At 38.9% G+C, this 26,201-nt stretch overlaps 1 long non-coding RNA gene across 1 annotated transcript in view; it reads right to left on the bottom strand.

Annotated features, from left to right (window-relative positions):
• Positions 1–16,841: 16,841 nt before the first annotated feature.
• Positions 16,842–26,201, bottom strand: part of LOC144313387 (uncharacterized) — a 58,862-nt gene continuing 49,502 nt past the window's right edge. The window contains exon 3 of the long non-coding RNA XR_013379050.1: positions 16,842–17,552. This is a non-coding gene — a long non-coding RNA (uncharacterized LOC144313387). The remainder of the gene's footprint in view (positions 17,553–26,201) is intronic.

The raw sequence follows: 26,201 nt of genomic DNA, 5'->3' as shown, positions 1-26,201 counted from the left end.
AGATTCAGAAAAAGAATTTGACAAAATCTAATACCCACTTATGATTTAAAAAAAAAACACTCCACAAATTAGGAATAGAGAGGAGCTTCCTAAATTGATAAAGAAATATACAAAAATCTACAGCTAACATCATACTTAATTGTGAGAAGTAGATACTTTCCTTCTAATATCAGGAACAAGGCAAGGATAACCTCCCTCACTACTCTTATTCAACATTGTACTGAAAGTCCTAACTAATGCAATCAGTCAAGAAAAGGAAATAAAAGGTATACAAATTGGAAAAGAAGAAATAAAACTGTTTTTGTTCACAGCATGATTGTCTATGTAGAAAATTCCAAAGAATCAGCAATAACAACAAAAACTTCCTGGAAACAACAAGCAATTATAGCAAGGTCACAGATATGAAGTTAATACACAAAAGTTAACTGCTTTGTTGCATATCCCCATGAACAATTAGAATATGAATTTCAAGACATAATATCATTTAATATTAGCACACCTACAATGAAACATTTAGGTATAAACTTAATAAAATATGTAAAAGATATATATGAGGAAAGTAAAATCCTCTGATGAAAGAAATCAAAGAAGATTTAAATAAGTGGAGAGGTATTCCTTTTTTAAAAAATTTTTATTTATTTATGATAGTCACACAGAGAGAGAGGCAGAGACATAGGCAGAGGGAGAAGCAGGCTCCATGCACCAGGAGCCTGATGTGGGATTCGATCCCGGGTCTCCAGGATCACGCCCTGGGCCAAAGGCAGGCGCTAAACCACTGCGCCACCCAGGGATCCCAGAGAGGTATTCCATTTACATGGATAAGAAGGTTCAATACTGTCAGGATGTCAATTCTTCCCAGTGTAATCCCAACCAAAATCCCAAGTTATTTTTCAATATAGACAAACCAGTTCTAAACTTTCTATGTATAGAGAAAAGACCTAGAATAGCCACCATAATATTGAAAGAAAAGAACAAAGTTAGAGGATTTATTTACATGACCCAACTTCAAGATTTACTAAAAGCTACAGAAATTAAGATAGTATGGTATTTGGTCAAATGGCCAACAGATACATGAGAAAATGCTCAACATCACTCAGCATCAGGGAAATACAAATCGAAACCATGATGAGACACCACCTTACACCAGTTATAATAGCTAAAATGAACAAGTAGGAAGCAGCAGATGTCAGCAAGATGCAGAGAGGGGAACCCTCTTACACTGCTGGTGGGGATACAAGCTGGTACAAGCACTCTGGAAACAGTGGAGGTTCCTCGAAAAGTTAAAAATACAGCTACTCTACCACCCAGCAATTGCACTAATAGGTACTTACCCCCAAAGATACAAATGTAGTGATCTGAAGGGGCACCTGTACTCGAATGTTTATAGCAGCAATATCCACAAGAGCCAAACTATGGAAAGAGCCTAAATGTCCATTGACAGTTGAATGGATGAAGATGTAGCATATATATGATAGAATATTACTCAGCCATTAAAAAATGAAATCTTGCCATTTGTGATGATGTAGATAGAACTAGAGGGTATTATGCTAAGTGAAATAAATCAATCAGAGAAAGATGATTATCATATGATTTCACTCATGTGGAATTTAAGAAACAAAACAGAGGAACATAGAGGAAGAGAGGGAAAAATAAAGCAAGATGAAATCAGAGAGGGAGACAAACCATAAGAGACTCTTAATCATAGGAAACAAACTGAGGGTTGCTGGAGGGGAGAGGATGTAGGGATAGGGTAACTGAGTGATGGGCATTAAAGAGGGCACATGATGTAATGAGCACTGAGTGTTATATGCAACTGATGACTCACTCTATCTCTGAAACTAATAATACACTATATGTTATTAATCAAATTTAAATAAAATTAAATTAAAAATAGGGGGTGGGAAAAAAGATAGCATGGTCTTCACAAAAGAATAAACAAATAGAAAAATAGAACAGACTAGAGAGTCCAAATATAAACCCACATAAATCAAGTAAACTGATCCCTAATAAAGGAGCAAAGACAATTCAATGGAAAAGGAAAGGGTAATCTTTTCAACAAACGATGCTGGAACAACTGGACGTCTACTTAAGAGAAAAGGAAAGAAAGTATCCAGAAACAGACTTTACTCTTTTCACAAAAATTAACTCAACGTAGATTACAGTATAAAATATAAAATGCAAAACTATAAAAATTCTGGAAGATATCATAGAGAATATATTAATGATCTTGCATTTGCCAAGGACTTTCTAGATACAATACCAAAAGCATGATCCATGAAAGAAAAAACTGGTAAGTTGGATTTCATTAAAATTTAACATTTCTGCTCTGTGAAAGATACTGTTAAGTGAATGAAAGAACAAGCCACCAACTGGAAGAAAATGTTTGAGGGGTGTGTGTGTGTGTGTGTTTATTTTTTAAAGATTTATTTAAGAGCAAGAGACAGAATGAACCTGTAAGCAGGTGGAGGGGCACAGGGAGAAGAGAGAGAGAGGGAGAGAAGTAGACTCGCTGCTCAGCATGGAGCCTGATGTGGGCTCCATTCCATGACCCTGAGATCATAACCTGAGCTGAAGTCAAGAGTCGGACATTTAACCAACTGAGCTACCCAGGTGCCCTGGGAAAAAATGTAAAATATATATCTGATAAGGAACTGGTATCCAAAATATACAAAGAACTCTTAAAACTTAACAATAAGAAAATGAAAGACCCCAATTTAAAATGAGCAAAAGATCTGAACAGACACCTCACCAAACAAGATATACAGATGGCAAATCAGCACATGAAATGATGCTTAACATCATATGTCATTAGGGAATTGCAAATGGAAACAATGTGCTATTTCTACATACCTATTAGAATGGCTACAACACATAAAACTGGCACTACCAAATGCTAGGTGAGAAAGAGCAGCAATAGGAAAAACTTGCACTCATTATTGGCAGGAATGTAACTTGGTACAGCCACTTTGCCAGACAGCTTTAGTTTCTTACAAAAGTAAACATTATCTTACCATATGATCCAGCAATTGTGGCCCTTGATATTGACCTAAACCAGTTGAGAACTTATGTCTGCACAAAAACCTGTGCTGCAAATGTTTACAGCATCTTTATTTTTGTATGTGTGTATGTATTCATTTTAAAATAGGCTCCATGCCAGTGTGGAGGCCACCTCAGGGCTTGAACTCACAACCCTGAGATCAAGATCTGAGTTGAAAACAAGAGTCAGATGCTTAACTGAGCCACCAAGGTGCTCCAGGAACTTTACTCTTAGTTGTCAACACTTGGAAGCAACCAAAATAGTCTTCAATAGAGGTAAATAGATAAACTATGGTACATCCATACAAGGGAAAATTATTTGGCAATAAAAAGAAATGAACTATCAAACCACAAAAAGACATGAAGGAATCTTAAATGCACATTGCTAAGTGAAAGAAGCCAATCTGAAAACGCTCCATATTATATGATTCTAACATTTAAAACATTCTGAAAAAAAGTAGAACTATTGGAGACAATTAAAAAATCAGTGGTTGTCAGGGATTTAGGGGTAGGATGGGAGAGATGAATGGGGGTGGCCTGGGGGATTTTTAGGCCAGTGAAACTATTCTGTATGATATTATAATGCTAAATACTTGTCATTGTGGAATTCATTAAACCCACAGAATATACAGCACAAAGAATGAACTATAATATAAACTATGGAAGTTGGTTAACAACTTGTCGCTATTGGCTCATCAGTGCCAACATATACACTGAGATTCTAAGGATTCAAGATGATCATAGCAAGGCAAACTGCGGGAAAGGGAAACCTCTGTCCTTTCTGCTCATTTTTTGGTAAGCCTCAAACTGCTCCATAAAATTAAGTCTATTAATCACAATTAAAAAATAAAACTTTCAAGATCAATTTTTTAAAAGGGCAAGGGGAAAAATTAAAAGGGTCAGGTGAGAAATGTATCTATATAAGCATATAGACTTTTGGATAAAAGGGAAGCTTCAGCATTAAACACAGGAGCATGCAAAAGGGGACCTAAATACAAGAAAATATTACTAGGAACACCTATATTTTGTGCTAAATTGGACAAAAAACAGAAAAGTAGGAAAATAAGCAGCTTGAAAGAAAAATAATATATCTACTCAAAATTGAAGACACGTAACCACAAGGCACTAAAATGAGCATCCTGAAAGGGTCACAATGGAAGCAAAAGTGCCAATAAGCCTCTAAAACCATCCCCATGGAGGCTGGGTGCCAGCTGGCTCCCAGCCCACTCTGCAGGTGTTCTGTAAAAGCCAACTGCAGCAGCCCCTTCCCGGCTCAGTGCAAGTCCTCTGGGTCTCTGTCCCAAGCTGGGGAGAGATTTGCAAGTGTGGAGGGCTTGAGGCCAAACAGAGAATGTCACAGCTGGGATTCCCACATACCACTGGATGACCTAGGACAGGTAGTGACTCCTCAGACTGTAAACTAGGGGGCAGTTAAGTACAGATGTCCTGTGTACAGGAGTTCTGGTCACACCTCATGGACCAGATCCCAGCTCTGACTCTTCCTGGTGATGAGACTATGAGAATCACATTAAGAAAAATGAATGAGGGCAGCCTGGGTAGCTCAGTGATTTAGCGCCGCCGTTGGCCCAGGGCATGATCCTGGAGACCTGGGCTGAGTCCCACATCGGGCTCCCTGCATAGAAACTGCTTCTCCCTCTGCCTCTGTCTTTATCTCTCTGTCTCTTTGTTTCTCGTGAATACATAAATAAAATTTAAAAAAAAATGAATGAATAGGTTAGCTGTCAATATTCTCTGTTTTTTACTTCACAACCTACCAAATTGATTCTCTGTTTAGCCCCTTTGGATTGTTAACTCTATTGGACAAAATGGAAGACTTTTATTTTGTTTTTCTACACAGGACTTTTATTTTGTTTTCTTTGCCTTTTCTCACTCTTCTTTTCTTATAATGTTGCTTCTGCCCCCTGCTCAAATTCCAGCCAATGCTCAGCAAGCTAATGCTGCTTATTTTAAATAGAGAAACACCTTGCAGGTATGTACCTAAATGTACCCATGTGCATGGACCTAAAATGCCAATGCCTATATGGCTTTACTGAACCTGTGGGGTTAGGATAGCAGTTATTTAAAAACCAATGGAAAGAAGTTATAGAGGGAGACAAACCATGAGAGATTCTGGTTTTTTGTTTTTTAATTTTATTTATTTATTCATGAAAGACACAGAGAGAGGCAGAGACATAGGCAGAGGGAGAAGCAGGCTCCCTGCCAGGAGCCCGATTCAGGACTCAATCCCAGGACCCCAGGATCATGACTTGAGCCAAAGGCAGATGCTCAACCACTGAGCCACCCAGGTGCCCCATGAAAGACTCTTAACTATGGGAACGAGGGATCCCTGGGTGGCGCAGAGGTTTGGCGCCTGCCTTTGGCCCAGGGCGTGATCCTGGAGACCCGGGATCGAATCCCACGTCAGGCTCCCTGCATGGAGCCTGCTTCTCCCTCTACCTGTGTCTCTGCCTCTCTGTCTCTCTCTGTGTGACTATCATGAATAAATAAATAAAATCTTAAAAAAAAAAAAAAAAAAAAAAAAACTATGGGAACGAAACTGAGGGTTGCTGGAGGGGAGGTGAGTGGGGGTAAGTGGGTGATAGACACTAAGGAGGGCATGTGATGTGATAAGCATTGGGTGTTATACGCAACTGATGAATTTCTGAATTCTACATCTGAAACTAATGACATGTTATATGTTGGCTAATTGAATTTAAATTTAAAAAATAAAATAAAATTTAAAAATAATAAAAAACAATGGAAGAAGAGAAATAACAATCTCTATGTAGTAGCAATGTGGAAGTTGAATCAAAATGAAAATGAAACTGACTTTATTTAAACAACTAAGAGGTTCTAGGTGGCTATCAATAGACAATTACTCAGGTGGTCACATAGATAATGTATATTGAACAGGTTCCTGAATCTAAGGAATGTGGAAGAAAAAGTATGCATTTGTACTCTGGCTACAGTGCCACACAGTTGGGCAGCAGGCAGTGGGAGCAATTTTGCATCTGCTTCTTCACAGCCTGGTGACGGCAGAATTTTATGGTCAATAGCAGTAAAAATTTGGCAACTATACACTTGAAGCCCAGAAATGAATCACCAAAACAACCCAGGGAAAAAAACAGAGAAAAATGGGAGAAATAAAACTCACCCCATAACTGCAAAGTAAGATTATTTTTTTTTAACATAGAGGTTTAAAAGAAAGGCAAACTTTGGGTCAAAAACAAAAAAGGAAATAAAAAAATGAATTAAGGGATGCCTGGGTGGCTCAATGGTTGGGCAGCTACCTTTACCTCAGGTCGTGATCCCGGGATCCAGGATTGAGTCCTGCATAGGGCTCCTGTGAAGAGCCTGCTTCTCCCTCTGCCTGTGCCTCTGTCTCTTGTGTGTGTGTGTGTCTCTCATGAATAAATAAATAAATCTTTTTTTAAAAAATGAATTAAGCCTTGAGGAGGGAATTGTGGAGAAATAGAGTTTCCAAGGCTTCAGGAAATTAACAGGATACATTTCAGAAGATCCAGAAATTGCACAACTGTTTGGAATTAGTACAAGATTAAATTAGAGATGTAAAGATAAGGAAACATCTAGGACAGAATGCCTGTCTTCTCTGTCTCAGAAATAAATATTTCCTTTCTTAAGGGAAGAAAAGAAAAAAGAAAAACCACAAGTGTTCAAGGAAACTTTTCATTAAAAAATATATACTTAAGGCACTAAAAACTAGTCCAATATTTAATATCCTATTAAAATCATAAGAAGAGAAGACACCAGAGATAAACATACCTAATTCTGAAGAAATCACATTTATTTATTATACTATCATAATAGCAGATTTATATGCAGCAAGCCAATAAGTTATTGTTGCTATTGATTTAATTATCAGTAATAATAATAGATGCTGCTTTTTAATAAAGAACTAGGTTAATAGAGTAAAGGGACTGACCTAGATTCTCCAAAGTATTCAGTGTCAGAGTTTGTGCTCATGTGTTCACGTCAGAAGAAACTTTAACACCTAAATTATTTAGGAGAGAAACTTTTTGTTGAATAATTACATTTCATCACCCAAACCCCCAAATTTCTCCTCACATAGTGGTTCAAAGCCTAGACCCTGATATCAAGGCTGCCTGGACTCAAATCCTGGCTCTGTTCCTTCCTCTCTAGGTGACCACAGGCACATAACTTATTCTCTGCTCCTGTTTCTATATCCATAACCCAGGGGGTATCAATAGTACCTCCTCTAGAAAGTTGTTGGGAAGATTAAAACAACAAACTAGGTAACAGATGGTTAGTGAATCATGGATCTCACAGCATAAGGAGCAAGTCCCCTTCTACTCACCCCTTCCACCCAGAGTCCATAGGACCTCAGGGGTCCAGACATTCCCCTATGCCTGCCAGAGTCTGCAGACTTTACCTGGGCAGTAGATCTACCAGGAAGCGCTTCCGAAGGTGTCAAGGGGATCCCGAAGCAAGGCTGAGAGGTGAACCCTCTCCAGGTGGCCTGACTCTAATTTGAGGCAGGCCTCAGAACTGCAGCACCTTGGGAGCCACGATAGGGCCAAGAGACCAGGCAGGTGATTCCTGGGCCTGAGAATGCTGAAAGCAACTGGGAGGTATTCTACTGCAGCCATGTGGTCTGAAGACACAGTAAGTACAGAGTTCCATGCCTAGTCATGTACAGGGTTGGGCTGCCCTCCAAATAAAGGTCAGTAGGGACAACAAGATCTGCCAATCGCCTTGAACCAGAGGATCCTCCCTTAAATGCACACTCTTCAGGAAACTTCTCCAAAACCCAGATATTTCCAGGAGAAGGGAAGGAGGAGAGATTCTCTGAGAGCCTGAGCATTTGCCCCCAGAGAGGCTGGGTTATGTTAAATCTAAACCAAGTTCTTCCTAAATGGTAAAATCAAGTTTTTCAACTGTCAGTAGAAATATAAGCTTAAAGAAGAGATAAGTCCAAAAGGAAAAGAGGGAGGGAAGGAGGGAGGAAGGAAGAAGAAACTGGCCATTGTAGCACTTCTCAGAGTGCCTGTTATCACTAAGGTGAACATCATCTTTTGATTTGCCCGGGGATGGTTCTGCTTGACTCCTGTTCCAACATAACCAAAGAGCATCTTTTTCACTCACAACAGGGTTCCAATGTGGATGATTTGCAAGGGTACTCTAGTTATAACCCACTCTATTGTACACGCTTTGTCCAGAATTTCCAAGAGTTGGTATACAGGTTTCCACCACTAAGTAAAAATAACCCTCAATATAAAATGGAGCTGAGCCACTGAGAAATATGGTGCAGAGTAGAGGTGAGCTCTCAGAAGCAAAAGAAATATTGAGAAGAAAGAGCTGTTGTATCTCCTGGTGAGGTGCTAGAGAAAGCGCTTTACCTAGCATGCAGCCCAAGGGAAGTTAGGCAAGGTGGCTGAAACATTTAAAGGTAAGAGTTCTCTGAGTAATTTACTTTGATTTTTCTCCTAGGATCTAAAGACTTACCCATGAGATGAATATGAATATGACAGTGTGGTGTCGGTAGCAGTAACCAGAGCTGCAGAAAGGGACCTTGGGGCCGGTTAGGGGCCAATCAGGGAAGCAACTCACTGAGCTTTCACTGCTCTGCCCAGGGATGGGCACAGGGAAGCCCCTTATAATCAGAAGAACCAGAAAGAGGCAGATGTGATAGGCTTCCGAATAAGATAGAAGTCCTGGTTGGAAATTTTTAACTGGCCAGTGACAGAAAGAATATTTGGCTTTGACGAGGTCATGTGTTTCTCAGGAGTGTGTGGGGTGCTATAATCATAAAAAGTCGTCATCACTGCAGGGAGCAGTAGTTTTGGAGAAAGTCCAAGAATCTGCACTTGGTGATTCTGACAGGATATTTGGTCTACATGCCCACTCTTGGAGGAAGACTGACTGTTGCTAGAATTGAATTTCAAGGCCAAAAATTCAATATCAGAGGCAGAGATTCTTCTTTGAATGGGAGAACAAATCCAGCAGTCATGTTAACATAAACAATCTTGGTCAGCTGAGGTCAGGTTAAATCAAAACAATTTAGTTTCTAATGATTGTCAACAATTTTTCCCAGCTCCATTTTATATCCTTCATTCATCAGGATACTCACTGCGCTTATTTTGCATTTTTATATTTCTTATTAATTACCTAATTATAAACCACATCATAAATGATAATTATTGAGATAAATTTGGCTCTTCCTGCTTTTCTTTTAATCCTTTTCCAAGAAGAGACAAGAACTTTGGGGTTTTCCTTCTCAGGGAAGTTTATGTTTCAAAGTCAGGTGGAAGTTGCTTGAAGACAACCTCCCTTTCTGGGTTTTGTTTTTGAAAATAAAAAACTGAGAACTTTTGAGGGGTCCCTAGGTGGCTCAGATGGCTAAGCATTTGCCTTTGGCTTAGGGTCCTGGGATGGAGCCCTGCATCAGGCTCCCTGTTCAGCAGAGAGCCTGCTTCTCCCTCTCCCCCTACCCCTGCTCATGCTGTCTCTCTCCCTTTCTCTTTCTCTCTCTCTCTGTCTCAAATGAACACATAAAATATTTTAAAAATAAAAAAATTAAGAGGTCTTCAAAGAGGATAGAGAACAGGTATCCAGTTTGGGAATGAGACAGAAGATAAGAGACAGGGAATGTTTAATGCAAGAAGGAAATAGTAGCTAGATTTTAACTTTTAGTGGTTGAGAAAGTATAAGGAACCTCAGAGGAGCTTGTGTGACAAACTCTGACAGCAGGTCCATAGACACTGAGTCCCCTGCCCCAGAGGCACTAGAACTAAGGAGCAATTTCCAAGGTCTATAAAGTCACAGACAGCTGTAATCTAGGAGTGGCCTGGGTGGGCCACTCAGCAGGGGAGTTCCCCAAATGTTTTGCTTTGTCGTAAGATCTCAGAAGCTCTTCATAGATCTTGGCTGGCAGTGGAGGATGATAGTGGGAAACAGAGAATGGAGTTCTAATAATGACTGCATTAACTTTCCTCTCAGAGTTAGATTCCATTTGATTTTGAAAAAATAAAGTTAATGATATGTTTCATTTCTTAACATGGGACAGGAGGGTAGACATCAATCAAAAAGGAAAGACACAAGAGGGAAATTCACCAGGAATGATACATATACTTGGAGCGCATAAAAGCAGTCTCAAATCTATTAACATTTTAAATTCAGCTCTTTGAGTTAGAGTTGAAATAACTATTGAAATTGATGGATTCAAGTTTTACTTCTTATTCTATCGTCCTCTTAGTGGATGTTCTAATAAGCCATGTGTTTAGGAAGGAATGAAACCAATGGTGAAACAGACTGGCTGCAGAAGAAGATGATTGACTGGTTAGCAAACCAGCCTCTAAATTATGGAGGAGGCTAAGATGTTTTAATTTTTTTTTCAGTAGGCTCTATGCCCAGTGTGGATCCCAATGCAGGGCTTGAACTCAGGACCCTGAGATCAAGACCTGAGCTGAGATCAAGAGTCCCATGCTTAACCAAATGAGTCACCAAGACACCCCAGTATTAAAATGTTATAATGCTAGCATTACTTGTATTCCAACAGAGACTAGTGAAAATTTAATTGTAGCTCTACCTCTGAAAGGGCTTGTGGGTTTTCTTTGTTTTCTGAATTAAGAATCCCTTTTAATTGATGTAATTTTAAGGACTATTGATAAAGGGCCCTCTAATACAATTTTTCTTTAACATGGGATAGAGTTTTTGACTGTGAAGAGTGGAATCCTGGCTCTTTGAATAGATGTAAAGGCAACATGGCTTGTCATCAGGAAACTCAAACAATTTGTTATAATCAGCAGAAATAAAAATACAAAATCAGCAGAAATAGAGATTATATCTTTTTGTTATAACCGTTTATGTAAGGTGCTATGGATATATTAGTCACATTTTACTTTAGTACCCAAGAGGGGATAAATTGGCTAAGAAGCAGGCTTCTCATGCCCATATGAAAGATTCCACTTTTGTGTTAGTATGTTAAATATCTAACTATAATTTTTACCATTTTTAAAAGATATTTACCCAGTTTCAGTGGGATTTCCCTCAAGCAAATCATCCAAATTATTAATCCTTACCATCGGTCACTTTCTTTACACTTTTTTTTTAAAGTTTTGTTTATTTATATAATCTCTCACCCAATGTGGGGCTCAAACATCAAGAGTCTCATGCTCCCCTGACTGAACCAGCCAGGCACTCTTCCTTACACTGCCTTTAAAATATATATATTTTAGAGAGAAAGTGTACATATGTGAGTGACGGGGAGGGCAGAGGGAGAGAGAGAATCCCAAGCAGATTCTACACTGAGCACAGAGCCAGATGTAGGGCTTGATCTCATGACCCTGAGATCATGATCTGAGTCTAAATCAAGAGTTGGATGCTTAACTGACGGAACCACCCAGGTGCCCCGCACCTTACACTTCTAACCTAGTTAGAAGAATTTTCTGAGGAAAATGACTTTCTAACTGAAGGCTCCTGACTTCAGTCAGGGTGACTCTGGAAAACAGGGTCTTTACTAAGTCTCTACAAAATCTACGATTGTCATCATGAACCTGTTCCTGCAGGGTCATCAGGCCTTCATCAAAGTTGGTCATGAGATAAACCTTCGACGTGAAGCAATGTGAAAAGTAATTCAACTCACTGCATTTGACTCTGTAAGTCCTTTGAAGAGATTATTATTATTATTATTATTGAAGTGAGGTTGAAGATGAGCAAGCAATCTAGCCTTGCTAACCCCATTTGGCCTCTGCTCTGTCAGCATAAAGTACAAAATGTCCTCATTATCCAAGAATAATTGGTACCAGAAAAGAGCCACTTAGAAGTGAATCTGCACAAAATGGGAAACAACATTTAATAGTAAATAGCAAATAAAAAAGAAAGGTTTATTAGGATCTTATCCTGAAAAATGAGACTGAAATTATGAAAATTCGTTTTATATTACATAAAAATTTTGAGGTTATCACTACATCTACATAAGAATTCTTAGGATGAAGGAAGAATTAGGCTTTGCTTGTTTTTTTTGGGGGAGGGGTATAAATCTTTTTCCAACAAAGTTATCTCTTAGCATAGTTTGACATTCTTCACATTTGACTTCCACTGCAAACTAGAAAAAGGGTCATTTTTCTCTGCAAATATATTCAAGGACTGCCTCCTATTTTATAAGATCTTTTCTTAATCCTTTGATATTCAAGTCATTCTTTTTCAAAGTATCACCATCCCTGGCAACTTTCTGTTCTTCAGCTGTTGACTCTCTGCCAGAAATTTACTTGCCAGTGGCTGTGTGAGTGGGTGGAGTGGTTCTCAGATTCCGTGACTTTATGAAAGTCTCTCTGTATGGTGAGATTTGCCATTGTTTTTGAGTTAATCTGCCTTGCAGGGCAGAATGTTAATAAAATCAAACTACCATCAATATTCAGGCAACTATAGGTTTTGGAACATCTTGAGAACTATTTGAGTAAGAACTCTTTTATCAGTGTGGTCAGCTTACCGTGAAAAAATTTCAAGTTGTGGGGCACCTGGGTGGGTCAGTTAGTTAAGTGGTTGACTCCTGGTTTCAGATCAGGTCATGACCTCAGGATCATGAGATTGAGCCCCATGTGGGTTCCATGCTAGCACAGAGTCTACTTGAGATTCTCCCTCAGGAGAATCTGCTGCTCCCCCTGCTTGCATGTGTTCTCGTGCTCTCTCGCTCTCCTTCAAGTAAATAAATAAGTAAAATCTTTTTTAAAAACTTTCAGGTTGTGGCATCTTTTTCAATTCTATCACATCAGGGATTCAATAATGATTGTTCAGATAATGAGAATATCTCTGTACAACCTAATAGTTGAGAGGTGTTTGGGTAGAGGGGAAAGGACCCAGAGAGAATTGCTAACAGTTAAAAAAAATTTACCCCTTTATTAAAAAGTAATTTAAAAACCTTGATCCTTCCTTTCTATTTCCACATGCCTCTAAAAAGTCAATCAACATGATGGGAAAAAAAGAAACTTTTTTATATTGCTATAGAAAGAGATGATCCATGCAATGACAACACACCTGAATGCTCCTTGAAAGACTTTACCAGTTTTGTTTTCCTTTAGCATATTCTACTGATATTTCTGGTTGCAGCTATTTTAGTATAAGTAGCATTACCCTTAAATTTTAAGAGTACTGAAAGAAATAGCCCCTAATTAAAAACACGTAATGTAAAATTGTTTAAGGATTGCTGAAGGTCCTGAAAATAAAAGGCTGGAGAGCCATTTACCATCCAAATGGTCCTCAAAAGAAAGCAGGGGTAGCCATCCTCATATCAGATAAAGTTTATCCCAAAGACTGTAGTAAGAGATGAAGAGGGACACTATATCATACTTAAAGGATCTATCCAACAAGAGGACCTAACAATCATGAATATTTATGCCCCAAATGTGGGATCCGCTAAGTATATCAATCAATTAATAACCAAAGTTAAGACATACTTAGATAATAATACACTTATACTTGGTGACTTCTACAGTGCTAGAAGTCACTAGCTTTCTACACAGTACTTTCTGCAATTGACAGATATTCTAAGCACAACATCTCCAAAGAAACAAGAGCTTTAAATGATACACTGGACCAGATGGATTTCACAGATATTTACAGAACTTTACATCCAAACGCAACTGAATACACATTCTTCTCAAGTGCATGTGGAACTTTCTCCAGAATAGACCACATATTGGGTCACGAATCAGGTCTTAACTGATACCAAAAGATTGGGATTGTCCCCTGCATATTCTCAGACCATATTGCTTTGAAACTAGAACTTAAATCACAAGGAGAAGTTTGGAAGGATTTCAAACACGTGGAGGTTAAGGACCATCCTGCTAAAGGATGAAAGGGTCAACCAGGAAATTAAGGAAGAATTAAAAAGATTCATGGAAACTAATGAGAATGAAGATACAGCCGTTCAAAATCTTTGGGATACGGCAAAAGCAGTCCTGAGGGGGAAATACATTGCAATATAAGCATCCATCCAAAAACTGGAAAGAACTCAAATATAAAAGCTAACCTTGCACCTAAAAGAGCTGGAGAAAAAACAGCAAATAGACCCTACACCCAGCAGAAGAAGAAAATTAATAAAGATTCGAGCAGAACTCAATGAAATAGAGACCAGAAGAACCTGGAATAGATCAACAAAACCAGGAGTTGGTTCTTTGAAAGAATTAATAAGATAGATAAACCATTAGCCAGCCTTATTAAAAAAGAAGAGAGAAAAGACTCAATAAAATCATGAATGAGAAAGGAGAGATCACCAACAATACCAAGGAAATACAAACGATTTTAAAAACTTATTATGAGCAGCTATACACCAATAAATTAGGCAATCTAGAAGAAGTGGACGTATTTCTGGAAAACCACAAACTACCAAAACTGGAACAGGAAGAAATAGAAAATCTGAACAGGCCGATAACCAGGGAGGAAATTGAAGCAGTCATCAAAAACCTCCCAAGACACAAAAGTCCAGGGCCAGATGGCTTCCCAGGGGAATTCTATCAAACGTTTAAAGAGGAAACCATACCTATTCTACAAAAGCTGTTCAGATGTTCAGAAAGATAGAAAGAGATGGAGTCCTTCCAAACTCGTTTTATGAGACCAGCATCACCTTAATTCCAAAACCAGACAAAGACCCCACCAAAAAGGAGAATTATTAGACCAATATCCCTGATGAACACAGATGCAAAAATTCTCAACAAGATACTAGCCAATAGGACCCAACAATACATTAAGAAGATTATTCACCATGACCAAGTAGGATTTCTCCCCGGATGCAAGGCTGGTTTAACACTTATAAAGCAATCAATGTGATTGATCATATCAGCAAGAGAAAAAACAAGAACCATATGATCCTCTCAATAGATGCAGAGAAAGCATTTGACAAAATACAGCATCCATTCCTGATCAAAACTCTTCAGAGTGTAGGGATAGAGGGAATATTCCTCAGCATCTTAAAAGCCATCTATGAAAAGCCCACAGCAAATATTATTCTCAATGGGGAAACACTGGGAGCCTTTCCCCTAAGATCAGGAACAAGACAGGGATGTCCACTGTCACCACTGCTATTCAATATAGTACTAGAAGTCCTAGCCTCAGCAATCAGGCAACAAAAAGAAATAAAAGGCATTCAAATTGGCAAAGAAGTCAAACTCTCCCTCTTTGCAGATGACATGATACTGTACATAGAAAACCCAAAAGACTCCACCCTAAGATTGCTAGAACTCATACAGCAATTCGGCAATGTGGCAGGATACAAAATCAATGCCCAGAAATAAGTGGCATTTCTATACACCAACAATGAGACTGAAGAAAGAGAAATTAAGGAGTCAATCCCATTTACAATTGCACCAAAAAGCATAAGATACCTGGGAATAAACCTAACCAAAGCAGTAAAGGATCTATACCCTAAAAACTGCAGAACACTTCTGAAAGAAATTGAGGAAGACACAAAGAGATGGAAAAATATTCCATGCTCATGGATTGGAAGAATTAATATAGTGAAAATGTCAATGCTACCCAGGGCAATTTACACATTTAATGCAATCCCTATCGAAATACCATGGACTTTCTTCAGAGAGTTGGAACAAATTATTTTAAGATTTGTGTGGAATCAGAAAAGACCCCAAATAGCCAGGGGAATATTAAAAAAGAAAACCATAGCTGGAGGCATCACAATGCCAGATTTCAGGTTGTACTACAAAGCGGTGGTCATCAAGACAGTGTAGTACTGGCACAAAAACAGACACAGAGATCAATGGAACAGAATAGAGAATCCAGAAGTGGATTCACTCAACTCGATGGTCAACTAATATTCAACAAAGCAGGAAAGACTTTCCACTGGAAAAAGGACAGTCTCTTCAATAAATGGTGCTGGGAAAATTGGACAGCCATGTGCAGAAGAATGAAACTAGACCATTCTCTTACATCATACACAAAGATAAACTCAAAATGGATGAAAGATCTAAATGTGAGACCATCACATCCTAGAGGAGAACACAGGCAACACCCTTTTTGAACTTGGCCACAGCAACTTCTTACAAGATACGTCCATGAAGGCAAGAGAAACAAAAGCAAAAATGAGTTATTGGGACTTCATCAAGATAAAAAGCTTCTGCACAGCAAAAGAAACAGTCAACAAAACTAAAAGACAACCTACAGAATGGGAGAAGATATTTGCAAATGACCTATCAGATAAAGGGCTAGTTTCCAATATCTATAAAGAACTTATTCAACTCAACACCAAAGAAACAAACAATCCAATCATGAAATGGGCAAAAGACATGAAGAGAAATATCACAGAGGAAGACACAGACATGGCCAACAAGCACATGAGAAAATATTCTGCATTACTGGCCATCAGGGAAATACAAATCAAAACCACAATGAGATACCACCTCACACCAGTGAGAAGGGGGAAAATTAACAAGACAGGAAACCATAAATGTTGGAGAGGATGTGGAGAAAGGGGAACCCTCTTGCGCTGTTGGTGGGAATGTGAACTGGTACAGCCACTCTGGAAAACTGTGTGGAGGTTCCTCAAAGAGTTAAAAATAGATCTGCCCTACTACCCAGCAATTGCACTGTTGGGGATTTACCCCAAAGATACAGATGCAGTGAAATGCTGAAACACCTGCACCCCGATGTTTCTAGCAGCAATGGCCACAATAGCCAAACTGTGGAAGGAGCCTTGGTGTCCATCGAAAGATGAATGGATAAAGGAGATGTGGTTTATGTATACAATGGAATATTACTCAGCCATTAGAAATGACAAATACCCACCATTTGCTTCGACGTGGATGGGCCTGGAAGGTATTATGCTGAGTGAAATAAGTCAATCAGAAAAGGGCAAACATTATATGGTCTCATTCATTTGGGGAGTATAAAAATTAGTGAAAGGGAATAAAGGGAAAGGAGAAGAAATGAGTGAAAATATCAGTGAGGGTGACAAAACATGAGAGACACTTAACTCTGGGAAATGAACAAGGGGTAGTGGAAGGGTAAGTGGGCGGGGGGTTGGGGTGACTGGGTAATGGGCACTGAGGGGGGCACTGGGTATTATGCTATATGTTGGCAAATTGAACTCTAATAAAAAATTTTTTTAAAAAGGATTGCTGAAGGTCAACATTTTTCTTAGACATGTATCAAGAAAGAGAAAAGGTAGTTTCTGGTCTGGCAACAAAGTTAGGATTTTATCTTGGGAGGACATGATGCTCAGACCCTATAGACACAGATGAGAGCAGTGGCCAAGTACATGGATGCTAGAGCCCAGTCTGGGTCTGGGCCCCAGATCTACCTATGTGTGATCTGGAGCAAGCTACTTAACTTCACTGTGCCTCCTTTTCTGGGGAGCTTAAACAACAGAAATTTATTTTCTCTCAGTTCTGGAGGCTGTAAATCCAAGATTAAGGCGTCATCAGGGTTGGTTTTTCCTGAGGCCTCTCTCCTTGGATTGTAGATGCCATCTTTGTCTCATTTTCATATGGTCTTCCTTCTTCAAGCATCTGTGTCCTGATCTCCTGTTCCTATAAGGACACAAATCATATTGGATTAGGGTCCAATCAATAACTTAACTATTTCTCAAAGATTCTATCTCCAAATATAGTCATATTCTGAAAAACTGGGGGTTTTAGCATATGAATTGTGGGAACCTCTATTCATCCCCTAACAACTGGGTACAGAAGTCTAGTTTTAAAGTTATTTTTCTTCACAATGTTGAAGGCATTGATCCACTACCTTCTAGTTTCCAGTGTTGCCACTTAAACGTTACAAAGTCATTCTGATTTCAGATCCTTTGTGTGTGACATGATCTACCTGAATGCTTTATGATCTTCTCTTTGTCCCCAGGGTTTTGAAATTTCACAAAAATTTTCACTAATGGATTTTCACAAAAATCCATTTGCAACTATTTGGCTAAGTTTTGATGGGCCTTTTCAACTGAAAAAATTTTTTTTTCTCAGCTTTACTGAGATATCATCAACATAAAACATTGTGCAACTTTAAGGTGTATAACATGATGCCTTGATACAGGTATATGCTACAAATGATTATCACAACAAGCTTACTTAATACATTCATCACCTCACATCATTACCTTGTGTGTGTGTGTGTGTGTGTGTGTGTGTGTGTGGTGAGAACATCTTAGATCTGCTCTCTAAGCAACTTTCAAGTATATAATACAGGATTGCTAACTATGGTCACCATGTTGTGCAAGAGCCCCAGAATTCATTCATCTTATACCTGGAAGTTTATACTCTTTGAGTAACATTTTTCCATTTACCCCACCCCGTAGCCCCTGGAAACCACCATGCTACTCTATTTCTATGAGCTTGCTTTGTTTAGGTTCCTATGGGTAGAAATATACACTATATTTGTCTATCTTCATCTGATTTATTTCCCTTGACATAATGCTTTCAAGGTCTATCCATGTTATTGCAAATTGTGCCTTACTTTTTTTCTCAACAAACAATAGAAGAGTTCTTCTTAATTAGGGTTGTGATGAAGATTAAATGAATAATATTTGTAAAGCAACTGAAATAGTGATGATACACAGAAAGTGCACAAATATTTTAGGGGGGAGGGAGAGAGAGAGAGCATATGTGCACAAGCAGGAGAGAGGGAAAGAGAACCTTAAGCAGGTTCAAAGCTCAGCATGGAGCCTGACCCAGGGGCTCAATCTCACAACCCTGAGATCATGACCTGAGCCAAAATCGAGAGTCAGATGCTTAACTGACAGATGCATCCAGGTGCCGACAAATAATTATTTTTAAAAATACATGCCCAAATATACATCTAGCACAATCTGTTACCTGCTAAAGAAACTGAAGCACCAAGAACAATGGAAGAGATTTCTCAGAAGGGCTTCTGGCAGCTTCATGTTAACCAATACAAAATCTGGCAATTTTACCAAATTACATAAAACATATTCAGACTTCAACTTAAAAATTCATACAGCATTGTATATTTTTCTAAAAGCACAAATATACAGCTTTATAATCTATTTTGAGAGTGGGCTGTCTTACTCACTGAGGACATATGACAAGTTTGGAGCTCTAGCCTTGTGATGGTCACCACAGATCCATTGCTTCCCCCTTGGAATCGTATGTGTGTGTGTGTGTGTGTGTGTGTGTGGTGTGTGTGTGAGGAGCACTTAATCAATTCTCCCCATAGGTATTGTGACCACAGAGCCTCCTCTAGTCTACAGCATTTGCAGACAGTAGAGTGGCGGCAGGACTATGCATCTCCTGATACTGACACCCAACTCGGTCACCACACAAAGCCCAGCAACAGCAGTTGAGAGTTGCTGGAAGCCAGCTTTCACAGGTTATAGATAGACAGTGATGCAGCATCATGATAATGATGAAAGCAGCATGAAATAAATGGTATTAGGGCCTTGCAGAGGACACAAGATCGACATTGTTTCAGTCAGAAGAGTCATTGCATGGTAGTAATAACAGTCTTGTTCCTTTCTTCTCATGGTGGAAAATAGAAAACTAGCCAGGAATAGAAGATTTGACAATAAAATATGAAAAGATAGTTGCTGAATCTTCACAGGAAAAGATGGTGCCTGGACATCACAAAGAATCTTCTGATTGGACAATAAACATAGAAGTACCTCTCCTTTACCCTTTATTCTAAATCATCATTGATAATATTCATTTTCTATACCTTATATGGACCAGTGAATTGTGAAAACAGTTTATTTGCGAAGGGGTGCCTGGGTGGCACAGTCAGCTAAGCATCGGACTCTGGGTTTCAGCTCAGGTCATGATCTCAGGGTAATGGTATGGAGCCCCACAATGGGCTCAGCACTCAGTGCAGAATCTGCTTAAGACTCTCTCTCCCTCTCCCCCTGATCCTCACACCCCCTGTCTAAAATATATAAATACATCTTTAAAAACATATTTGCCCAAGACTCATACCTTGGAGACTATCCTGGTTGAGTGCTGGCTTTGGAGCTGGACTTCCATTGTTCAAATCTCTGCTCCCTTAATCAGGAGTTGTGTGTTCTTGAGCAAGTTACTTAAGCTGTCTGATCTTTAGTTTCTCCACATGCAAAATGAGGATGATGCATCATAGGTTGTGTAAAGATTAAATAAACTGATGTATATAAAGTCAATGCCTGGCCCATGATACGAACTCAATAAATACTATTATTTTTATCATCTCTGAGAATTCCCTTAAGATGAATTACTAGAGGCAGAACTGCCAGCTTAAAGACTGAGTATTCATGTTTTTTGATGGTATTGCGAAACAGCCTTCCTGAAAGTTTGATCATAACATTTTCAAAGCCTGTGATTTCATCATGTCTTAAAGTGGCCTATTTAGATCAACCAAAACGAGATGGAAGAATGGAGAAGAAAAAAAAAAAAGGAAACAAGAGAGAAGAGCCAAGGCCAAAAAGGAAGAAAAAGGATATAGGAAGAGGGGGGATACTTTAAAAAAGAAAATGTCAATGAAAACGAAATGAAATATGAATAAAAATGCAAAATCATCTTTAGCATTTAAAATATTTTGTGACGACTAGTTCTTGTGAACTGGCCCCTCTTATTAAAGTCTGATACTCTAAAAGGGGGTTTGTCTATGTTGCCCTTCCATTTCCTTTAACCTGCAGGAATGACTCTTTGAGGGACTTCTCAACCAGACTCTACCATATCTCTCTGGGATCTAGCACTCTTTAATAATTAAGAAGGAAAAGTATTTACTCTAAGTAACCCCAAGACATTAGCCTGACATTAAATTCTTCAACCTCAAGCTCTAAGTAAAGTTTCAGGAAAAAAATTATTAAGAAGATCTATTTTTCATAATGTATGCTAGTTACAGAATTTTTTTAAGGCAACGAATTTACCCTTTTAATTTACAAAATCTCTCCAAGTTTCCCTGTAATGCAAGAGCTACTGGCGGGCTCTTCACTGTGTCAAGAATCATAGATAAATATGATTAAATGTACAGGGCCTTGAATCATTTTCTGTAGAAGGAATGGGATTTATTTCAGTATATATCATTGAGTAATGCCTGAGTTCAGTGTAATTAGTTCTAGGGGCAGCTGGAGTTTACATATTATTTTTATTTCTGGAAGAAAAACAAAACAAGATTTCTTCTAACACTGCAGTTCTCATTCTCAGTCTATTGCGAGCGCATATACCTCAGTCCCATGTAACATGCACCGTTGGGATGAACTCATGGTACTCTAGCAAAACAGGATCTCTTCAGAGGGGATGAACAGAAACTAATTTCCACCATTTCAAAAGATCCTGTGCAACAATAAATATCAATCTTATACCCTACCTCTGCCCAGCCTGCAAAGTCATGGTTGAACATAACATTAAATTACATAAATGGGCAAATATTTACTGCCAGGCTCTGCAACAGAAAGTGTTTTGAGGTTGCAAACATTACTTAATCCTTGACAATTTCTTTCTCTTTCTCTCCTTATCTCTCATCTCCATTTTTTATAGGTAGTACAGATAGATGTTCCTGTTTTCAAGTTGTATAGCTTCTGGTGCAACTCCCTTTTTAGTGAAACAAGTGCCTACCTTTTATGGGGATTGCCAGCTACTACAAAGTCTCTTACATATTCTCCACATGAGTTTCACATTTGCTTAGTATCATGTGTGGTCAGCTTTCAGATCATCTCCCATCTACCCATACTCATGTTTGGGTCAGCAAAGAGAAGGTCTGGCACCCCTATTTTGTTCCTTTAATTCTGAGAATATCCTTTTTCTCTTCCTATCCCTCTATCCTGCTGGACCTTTGGCAGCTCTCTCAAGTGAGATGCCTCTTTCTTTGAAAAGATCAGACTCCATTTGGGACTTAGGATGTGTGTTAGTCTGTGTTAGTCAGGGCCCTCCAAAGAAAAAGAACTAGTGGGATAAACACACACATGCAAAAATATATACATATAAAGAGTTTTATTATAAGGAACGGGTACATGGAATCATAGAGGTTGAGTGTGGCTTCCAAGCTGGACACCCAGGAAAGCCAGTGGTGTAATTCAGCTTGGGTGAATAGGCCTGAGAACTAGGAAGATCAGTGTCCCAGCTCAAGCAGTCAGGCAGGAAGAGCCAAATTCTTCCTTCCTCTGCCATTCTGTTCCATTCAGACCCTTGATGGATTGGGTAATACACACCCATATCAGGGAGAGCAAACTGGTCTACTGAATCCATCGATAGAAATGCAAACTTTATTTGGGAACACCCTCATAAACACACCCAAAAATAATGTGTAGCCAAATATATGGACACTCCATGATCCAGTCAAGTTGACCTATAAAATTACCATCACAGAACAGAATGGCATGTTCCTGGACAGTTCTGAACCTTGTGGCGTTTAAAGGCACTGAAGTACAAGAAAGGCAGAAGGAGGAGGGGTGCGTGGATGGCCCAGTTGTTTACACATCGGACTCTTGATTTTAACTCAGGTCATGATCCCAGGATGGTGAGATTGAGCCAGTCTAGGGCTCTACCCTCAGCAGGGAGTCTGCTTCCCTCCTCTCCCTCTCCCTCTGACCCTCCTCCCACTTACACCCTCTCTCTCTTGCTCCCTAAAATAAATAAATAAATAAACCTTAAAAAATAAAAGGCAGAGGGAATAGGAAATCCTTAGGCCCTAAACTAAAAAATAACTCAGCTAACTCTCAATAAATTATATCTGCTCTGTTGCTCTCTTCTGAGTGAGCATAGGTTGGTGGTTTCAGAGTACATCTGAATGACTCTTCACTCAACTTATATTTTGCTAAATTTTATACTGAAGTTATAGGTTGGCTTTGACATAGCTGCAAATTTGTCTTCTGAACTATTCTAGGAAGCTAAATTATAGAGCCCTAAAGATAATTGAAACATCTCTCTGAAACTTAGAAAAATCTACATGTGTTTCAATTTCTGAGAAAGAATATATATATATTATGTATATATATACTTACACTACGCAAAAACACGTACACACATCCCATTTGGGGTGTACCTGGGGCGTGTTCTAGAGACCATTGAGATTTGGGATGCCACTAATTATACTCTTCCTCCTCTGAATTCTAACCAATTTGATATAGACACAGGTGACAGATGGAAGGACCTAGAGCACAGCAGAGGTGGGAGGGGGTGTGGGTTCCTTCTCCTCCCCACCTGAATCTGGCTGGCCCCCACAGCCAGAGGCAGTGCAGCTGGAGAACCTCAAACAGGCGATGCCCTTCCTGCTGCCTTACCACAGGGGAAAGGGAACAAGGAGGAGATAGAAACCTCTGTCTGCTTTTTGATGCCAGATTCCACGTCTGCACTGGCTTGCTTCCACAGCCTGGTGGACTCTCCCATCTGTCCTATTTCCCGCCTGTCCTCTTCTTCCAGAGGAGAGCTAGCTGGTAAGGAGGTGGGAAAAAGCCCAAAGCTTCCTCTTTCAGTAAGTCCTGGAAATGGTGGTCACACTGGTGGAGGGGGAGGAAGCTCCTTTTTTTAATGCATTGAAGGGAGTTGAGGGAAGAAAATTGCCTTCCTTCAGGACAGATCATTGAATCTAAGAAGCAAACCTAGTTTTTAATATTTAATGTGAACTACTGGAGAGCTGGCCTCAGTGGTAGAGAGGTATCTTTAAAGCACTCACGGTACAATAGAACAATACCTTAAGTTCTTATTTTACATCTAGACTGAACCATTCTATTTTAAATTGGGAATTTTTTTTTTGAACTTAAAAGCCTAGCCAATTTTTTAACACCCCTCCCACCACACACACACATATGCGCACGCACACACACGAACAGGCAGTGATGGGAGGAAATACACAAAAGCATTTCTAGGCAATTACATTAAGATGACGTTTTTTTTCCCCATCCTTTACCTTACCTATTTTTTTTTTACCTTACCTATTTTTTTCTAAGATTTCCAAAATATGATTTTTGTATCAAGAGAAAAAGAAAATACACATGCTTAGAGAAAGAGTGCATTCTGGAGGTTCTGAGCATAATTGAACCTAGTACTTGAAAGCAGGAAGAGACAAAGTCAACCCCTCACTGTCCTGGGAGAACCCTGGAGGCAGATGAAAGAGTGGGAAGAGTAGAAAGGTAAAGCCAACAAGATTAAGCAAGAAGAACTCTTGAAACCCAGAGAATGAGGGCCAAGCATGGTCACATGTCCCCACAAGATGCATGGATGTACATTTAAAGGCTGTGAGGAAAATTAAATCAAGTCAGTGATGACAGCTAAATTAGTTCTGATTGTTGACATTTTGGGATGTTTACAAGTTGGGCTTTTATAAGCCCGTGGACTTTCTCAAAATATTCCTACATTCCAATCGCTTGTTTAATCCTTTATTTTTCCTTGTTTCAAGATATCTTTTTACTTGTAAATATACATCAATGATCTTAATTTTTAAAGATGTAATTTTATTGTAAAATGTAGGGACAAGGAATAATTTTGCCCTAGTCTAAACACAATCACTGTTGATATTTTAGGGCAATTTCTTCAGTCAAGGGCATTAGCACAAGGCCACAGCCACATGCCTTATGTGATGATGGCCAGGTAAAAAAAAGAAAGCACAGAAGTTTAGAGATGAAGGCCAGATCAGGCAAAGCAGTCTTTCTTCTGAGTAGAAGCTGCTGCTGATTCTTCTGTCTTCAATTTAATATAATATTAATGGCAAAGGGATAATTTTCTTGGTTGATTTTCTATGGCTGTTCCTATGGACAGGAACATAGTGTAGTGGGGAGATAATGAGATTGTGCTAGAGTCCCAGCTCTACTGTTTATGACTGTCACCTTGAGAAGGTTCCTAAACACTCAAGAGTCTTGCTTTTCTCCTCTATAAGATTAATAATACTCACTTCCTATGGCAACCGAGAGAACTAAATATGACAACACACTAAAATACTAGGCACATAGTACTTCCATATATTTTTTTAAAGATTCTAAAATAAATTTAGTATTGCTGGTAAAATTTTACCCATTCATCTTTCCACTTTAACTTCTTATGCTTAATCACAGCATTTTAAATCAGTATACTTGTATTTGATACCTAAAGAAAGAATTGCTGTTCTTAACGTGGTTTAGCTGCCTTTCACTAAATTACATATTTTGGGTCATGGAAAACCCCCATTTGAAATCTTGATCTATGCAAATACAACTCCAGACATCTGGATTAGTAACTATAGGTGTCAGAAAATAGGGACCATTAAGCTAAGTTTCAGCTGTTCCTCTACTTCAAGAAAAGGATACAGAGTATCGCTGTATTATAATTTGAGGATGATTTTTTTCCTAGAATGTCAACAAAAATGAAGGTCCTCTTCATTGCAGATTGAAAAAAAATTGCCTATGCTCTAATTTATACATATCTCTCCCTTTTAAACATACATCAAAATTGAGTGATGAATAAAGAGCATTAATAAACCATTTAGAAAATAAAGTCACTAAGTGAAATTTTATTTTCATCTTGGAGAGCTCACTTTATAAACTCATTCCAAGGGAAAAACTCAAATATGAAGAAATCAGATGTCAGTTGTGAAATCAATTATTTAGGTGTGGTGGGGCAATAAAGCTTTCAGGAGCTCTGCTAGCTCGACTCTCTCCAAATTATCCAAAACCATTAGGAAGACTCACTCTTTGTCATCATTTTATTTATTCCTTAATTTTTAATTTTCCGAATTGCCTAAGATCAAGTAAAGTCCCAGTGGTCCTCAAAAACCAACCAACACAGGGTGCCTGGCTGGCTCTGTCAGGAGAGCAAACGACTCTTGACCTCAGGGTTGTGAGTTCAAGCCCTAAGTTGGGCTTGGAGCCTACTTAAAAAAATAAAATAAAATAAATTTAGCCAGTACAGTATGGCCAAATTAAAATTGTGATGAAAATTCTGAGAAGTGAACGAACCATCATGACCTATAACATACATCCCTTCTATATCATACACAAACCTGAATGTTTCACAAATCCCAGGGGTTACAGTGCTAGTACTTATTCAAAAGAGAAAAATTTTCAAAGTTCTCCTTTCCAGGAAACATCATAACCCCTACATGAGTTGATGGGAAAGGCCATTCAGCAGTTTTACAAAAAGAGGCAGGATCCTTGTACAGCTGAGTCAGTAGCAGGGTGATAACCATGTTGGATGCCAGCACTTGACAGGTGACATGCATCTCTGGCCCCAGCTTTTTGCAGTCATGTCTCTACACCAATGCCTATTGTCAGCACATAAAAAGTG

Source organism: Canis aureus, chromosome 1 (genome assembly GCF_053574225.1).
Source record: "Canis aureus isolate CA01 chromosome 1, VMU_Caureus_v.1.0, whole genome shotgun sequence".
Classification (NCBI taxonomy): Eukaryota; Metazoa; Chordata; class Mammalia; order Carnivora; family Canidae; genus Canis; species Canis aureus.
The sequence above is the reverse complement of the archived record's forward strand: the minus strand, read 5'-3'. Positions and strand labels throughout refer to the sequence as shown.